Source organism: Terrapene carolina, unplaced genomic scaffold (genome assembly GCF_002925995.2).
Source record: "Terrapene carolina triunguis isolate 2854851 unplaced genomic scaffold, T_m_triunguis-2.0 Scaffold517, whole genome shotgun sequence".
Taxonomy (NCBI): Eukaryota; Metazoa; Chordata; order Testudines; family Emydidae; genus Terrapene; species Terrapene triunguis.
Genome location: NW_020664868.1, coordinates 3,588,601 through 3,595,165, shown reverse-complemented (window position 1 = coordinate 3,595,165; position 6,565 = coordinate 3,588,601).

The window sequence follows — 6,565 nt, the reverse complement described above, 5'->3', positions numbered from 1 at the left end:
CAACTGTCAGCGCCTGTCTCTCAGCCACCCAAGTTACTCTCACTAGCCACCCAACAGTTTACTCCCACCAATCACACAACAGTTACTTCCACCTGCCATCTCCCATCTTCCAGCCACCCAAGTTACTCCCACCTTCCACCTCCCAGCCACCTAAGTTACTCCCACTAGCCACACAACAGTTACTCCCACCAACCACACAACAGTTACTCCCAGCTGCCATCTTACTTCTCCCACCCACCAGACTGCCACCCAACTGTTCCTCCCAGATGCATTCTCTCAGCCTCCAGCTCCTACTCAATTGTTACCCCCAAACACCACTTTCCAACTCCCATACCCAGCTTCCCACTCCCCAGGGGGCATTCTGATTAACTCTGTCTCTCCTGCTGCTCCGGAGCATCACCTTAAGCACCAGGCTTGGTGCATGACTAGCAGTACCTCTGAGAAGGACATATGGTTTCCACCTCTGAGGGCATCCAGGATGATCCTGAGCCCTTAAAACTGGACAGGTGGCAGTGTGTGCTGCGCAACATTACAGATTCCCCAGGACAGCTATCTCAACAAAGGGACAATCCTGGGAAAACCTGGGCAGGTGGCAAGTCTAGGCTCCAAGCCTAACTCCCTGGTTACTCAGTGAGGGAGGGACAGGAAGAGGGCACTGTGGAGGAAGAGGACGGACAGATAGTGGGCTGGGAGAGAAGGAACAGCTATAAGCATGGAGATGAGGAGAAGGGATGAAAAAAAAATAAGAGAGGAGAGAAGAGGATGGAGAGGATACCTCATAGCTATGAACAATGAGCGCCTTGATGGACCCAACCCAGACCTGCCACCCCGCCTCAGGTAGGAAAATTGACAGTAACAGGCAGAAGTGAAGGAGAATGGGAAACGTGTGAGCAATATTTCGAGACATTCTTTTTCTGGGTAAGACCCATCACTCCTCTTCCTATTCCCTGCATCAACTAGACTTGTAGGGCCAGACCCTCAGCTGATGTAAATTGGCATAGTTCCAGTGAAGTCAATAGAGCAACATCAATATACAACAGCTGAGGATCTGGCCGATTATTCACAACTCCAGCAAATTCTGCGTCTTCCCCTCTGTCAGAGTTCCTGGGCTAACTGCCTCTCTGACTCCTTCCTGGTCTTTATGGGTGCACTTCCTCCAGGTCTCATGGATAGAGTCAGCACATCTTTCAGGGTGGAATCACGCAGTTCTCCCACTCTCAGACTGGCCTTGAGCTGCAGTCCACTGGTATTAATCTTGATTATCTCGTCAGATTCAATTTAGGCTTAGCACCTACAGTCCACTCCTGTCGGGAGCAATGACCAATGATATCCAATGACCACAAACAGCCTTTTAAAGCAAAGTATTGTTTATTTAGAATAAAAGCATTTCACAGAAAAAGCTCTTAAAATTACAAACAGACTCTATGCATGTCTAGCTTACCAGATGCCAATCTACCTTCCACCTGGAGATCCTGGTAAGTTTAAGCTGTTTACAGACATCCCAAGACCTCTGGGAACTGGGTGACAGTCTGTTCCCTCAACTCACAAACCAGTTCACTCTGTCTGCTTTATGGATAGTGTCTTTAAATCTTGGTCAGTTGTTTGATCACCCCCCTTTCCCAGAGTCCAAGTCACTATGTAACTCAGGGGTCGGCAACCTTTCAGAGGTGGTGTGCCGAGTCTTCATTTATTCACTCTAAGGTTTCGCGTGCCAGTAATACATTTTAACGTTTTTAGAAGGTCTCTTTCTATAAGTCTATAATATAGAACTAAACTATTGTTGTATGTAAAGTAAATAAGGTTTTTAAAATGTTTAAGAAGCTTCATTTAAAATTAAATTAAAACGCAGAGCCCCCCCGGACCGGTGGCCAGGACCCGGGCAGTGTGAGTGCCACTGAAAATCAGCTCGCGTGCCGCATTCGGCACGCGTGCCATAGGTTGCCTACCCCTGATGTAACTGTTTATAGCCCCTTGATCTGTTACTCCTAGCACTAGCTACACAAGTCATGTAAATTCGTTGGAAGCAAGATGTTGGGAGTATCTGCTCTCCCTTTTGCAGCCTGCCCTGACCTTGGCATGTCCAGCGAGAGCTGCCCCAGGCACCACAGGTCACACCCTGTAGTGGGAGAGTGAGACAAACAGGGACCCAGGTCCTGGCAGCCAAGACCACTGGACTGTTACAGCGATAAGCACACAGGAAACAGTGGGCTACACCCCGTGAGTTCTGGTCTTCATAACTGGGCCCTTCAGCATGGCCCAGTTTGTTTCCCCTTCCTGACCCAGGCCCTCCAGCATGACCCCATCTGCTTCCTTTGCTACATCATGGGTACTGGGAACCCCTCCTTCCCTCTTCCCTGCCCGTTGTTTTTGGTTTTTACTGATTTTCACCCTTTTTAAAATTTTGGAATAAATAATAAGAAATTCCCAGGAAACTTTAAACGAAATAACTGAAAACTAAAGACCCTATCCCATTAACCCAATATACTTATACAGGCTCTCTCAATGACAAGGTCACATACAGCATGACTACAGCTAAAGGCTTGGGGTGTCACACAGTGTGCTGGTTGCGTTGTTGTGTGCGTGGTTCAGAAGAACAGCAGCAGTTGGGCCAAGTAATCCTCCAGCTGTGTGGTCTCTTGTACAACCAATGAAATTGTTGCATGCAAATTATCTGTAGAATAAGGGTAGTGATTGGTTAAGTTACCTCTGCTATGACAATGGTCTAGGATTCTTGGGGTGGCATATGCCTTGCTGTTGCCCGGGTGTAATTCTTAAAGTCAAAATGGCCGAGAACTTAAAAACTGGATGGCAACAGACCATGAATCCCCGGGACGATCAAACCTAGTAATATTCTAAATAAAAAGAGCTCTCACTCATGCTTGTAGTTGTTTCCATCACTTCACACTGACTCAGCAGACACTCTAGGCTTCAGAGTGACAATCCTGGAATTGTATTATATAGATTACGTGGCAGCTCCATGTCTGCCACACCCTCTTCATCCCTTTTCCTCATTTAATTCTGAATGAGCTAAAAAGGCAAATGCCTCCCTATTGCTTTTTATTAGGGCTTTGCTGTTGTCCCCATTAGGGCATAAGCAGCATCTCCCCCTGTTCACACATGCATGTTTTTATTTACATTATTTCAACAGCTGTACTTAAAGCTCCTATACTTCCAAAATTGTACTGACTAACTTGGAATGGTGTGGTTTAGCTAGGGCAGAGCAGTACATTTTTCACACACTGTCCCTTTCCCTCGACTCTCTTAATCTTCATGCACAAATTGCCCTATCCTTCCCACACACACCTGGAAATGCAGGCATGTATTGTCTTGCTGCCTTCTCTCCAAGCCCAAACTGGAAATTCAGAGCTACCACCTCGAGACACTGTTTTGTTGATTGTGGAACCGACACACATTCCCATTATATTTGACCATCAGAGAAAGTTAATCTTGCCAGATGTTATTTGAGTTTTCACAAGAGCTGCGATGAGTGGGTAGGGCCATGGAACAGTCTGTGCATCCTAGCCCGACTCCAGAGTCTAGTCCAAGGGAGGGCAAACTACGGCCCGCGGGCTGGATCTGGCCCATCAGGGCTTTCAGTCCGGCCCACGGGATTGCCAGCCCCGTGGCGCACCAGGGCTAAGGCAGGCTCCCTGCCTGCACTAGCCCCGCGCCACTCCCAGAAGTGGCTGGCACCACATCCCTGTGGCACCTGGGGCTGGGGCAGAGGGTTCCATGCGCTGCCCTCGCCTGCAGGCACCGCCCCCCACAGCTCCCATTGGCCGTGAACAGGGAACCGCAGCCAATGGGAGCTTCAGGGGTGATACTCACAGGCGAGGGCAGCGTGCGGCGGAGCCACCTGCCACACCCCACCCCCAGGAGCCACTGCCGGACATGCTGGCCACTTCCAGGAGCGGTGCAGGGCCAGGGCAGGTAGGGAAACCTGCCTTAGCCCCACTGTGCACCACTGCCACCCCGGAGCCGCTCGAGATAAGCGGCGCCGGGCTGGAGCCTGCACCCCGAACCCCTTGCACACTGCACCCCAACCCTCTGCCCCGAAATCCCTCCTGCACCCCCCACCCCCTGCCCCAGCCCTACATTCATGGCCCTGTATACAATTTCCCCACCCAGATGTGGCCCTTGGGCCAAAAAGTTTGCCCACCCCTGGTCTAGTCAGAGAGAGAGAAATGGGTTTGCTGCAGAGACTAGTGCAAATTCAGCCCTGATGTCCAGGAAAGTTGTACCTGCTAACACCAGAGCTGAATCTGGTTCAGTGACTCTTTGCTCAAGCCAAAGAGCACATCCAATATTTTGTTTATAGCCAGATTCCATCCCCTCCCTTGCCCTTTTGCAAGACTGTGGGTATGTCTACATACCAAAAGCTCTTTAGCTGGATTCAAGCTCGTTCAGATAGACTAGCCCATACACAGATTTCGCTGTGTGGGGACCCATTCTTAGTCACTCTTCAGTTCAAATCATGAATGTAACCCTTCTGCCCATCTAAGTTGGCAGCAACAAGGGCCGGGTTCTGTATCTAGGGGTTCCGTTTCAATAACACAATGCAAAACCGGCTCGAGCCCCCACCCAGTCACCTGGGACAATTACATACCACCCCCCTGGGTACCTCTAAGAGGCAATACTTCCCCTCTCGCAAGCACGGAGTCTGAGTGTAGCAGAAAATGTTTAATAACATGAGGTAAACGACATCAGCATAAAATTGGAAAAACACCACAAACCGGATTCATAACACAAACCATGAGCAAAACCCACCCCAGCAAATGGGGCTGTGTCCTTTCCCTTTGGTTCTTGAATCCAGCAACCCAAAAATCACCCAGAGTCCCCCAAGTCCAACAACCCCCAAAGTCTCTTGGGTCCAGCAACCACCCAAAGTCCCAAAAGTCCAACAACCCCCAAAGTCTCTGTCCCTGGTCAGTGCAGCCCCAGAGTAAAAGGGGGGGGGCACGCAGGGTGTTAAGGGGCACCTTACGTGATCCGAGGCTGGCCAGCCATCTGTTTCTCCGTGGGGGTTCCGCCGCAGCCTTCACCACAAGCCAGTCCACTTTCCTGCCACCCCACGAACTGCTCCGCTCTACAAGCTGCTCCGCTCCGCTCACTGACCTGTGAGCCGTTCCAGCCGTCCCCGCAAACAGCTCCGCTCGCCGTTCCTTGGGCCACTCCAACCGGCCCCGCAAGGCTCCACGCCGCTCACTGCTCCTTCAGTCGTCCCCCACAAATTGCTCCACCAGCTGCTGAGCAATATAGCTTCAGGCTCCCCCACTAGTTAACACAGCAGTCAGTGATCTCAGCTCTTAATAACATCAGCTCTTTTGTGATTTCAGCTCATAGTATAGTAGGGGAGCCCCAGTGCTGGTGCACCATTGGCCCAAAGTGAATTCAGCTCAGCAGCCTGTAACTAGACTCCTAAGGGAATCAAAGTTAGCTCTGACATTCAACAGTGGAGAGAGGAGAAGGTGCAATTGGTGTTTCAAACCCTCAGAGGGGGCCCATACCATCAGGTACAAATACTTGTCCCCATCCTCTCTCAATTCACTGGGTTTTGTAACCCATGCCCCTTGTCAAGCAAGTGCTACTTAGGTAATGGTGAAGGACTCACTCAGTCCTTCTGTCATACAACAGTTCCACTGGCCTTGATTCACAGAATCAGGGTAACAAAACTTTATTCTTCCTGCCCCAATAATAGAGAAACTGGGGATCCCACACCAGCCAAAGTAACCACTTTCAGTTGCTGTGTTTCATGCCAGGCGAGTGGGTGTGCCTATGCAAACAAGATCAGCCCCTGGAGTTCTTTTCCACACTCGCCATAATTCGCCACCAGATGTCAGGGTAGAGCTCATCCTGACTCTGCTTACATGAACATGGAACCCTTCTGCCAGATGTTGTTGGCAGCAAAAAGGGCCAGGCTCAATTTTCTAGTTGTTCTTTTTAAAGACTTAAATAGCACAGTTGAAGCCCGCACTCAGAAACCTGGGAAACATATATACCACCCAGGGGGTCTGGGTAGGCAACGACTTGCAAGCATTGTGTCCAGGGGTTTAAAACAAAGAACTTTATGGGAGGGGGGAGGGGACACAACAGAATAAACTTGGGAAAGGCAGCAATTAATACATTAACAAATTCTCTGAGGTAAGACTCCCAACTGCCCAGCGTGGTTTAACAATAATCTCAACCTCTGTCCTCCTCTTGCAGTTGTGAGCTGCTAATGAGTTCTAGTATCACCTCCTCCCCTCTCGCAGTTTGCCATCCTGGGTTGGTGTATTGCAAGGATTCTGGCAGGTCAGTGCTGCTCTATCACCTGACCCATCTGAAATTATTTCAGCTTCGATTGCTGGGTAGAGAGGCCTGCATCTGAGTCTCTTTCCCTTAGGTAAGCTGCAGCACTCTGCAAGCCATTTCAGTTCTACCCTATCCCTCACCTCAAAGCCATCTCTGCTCTGGGTTCTCTGTTGCCTCCAAACTCTCTTAATTTAGCTCTTTAAAGAGAACAGGCAGGGCCGGCTCCAGGGTTTTGGCCGCCCCAAGCAGCCAAAACCAAAAAAAAAAAAAAAAG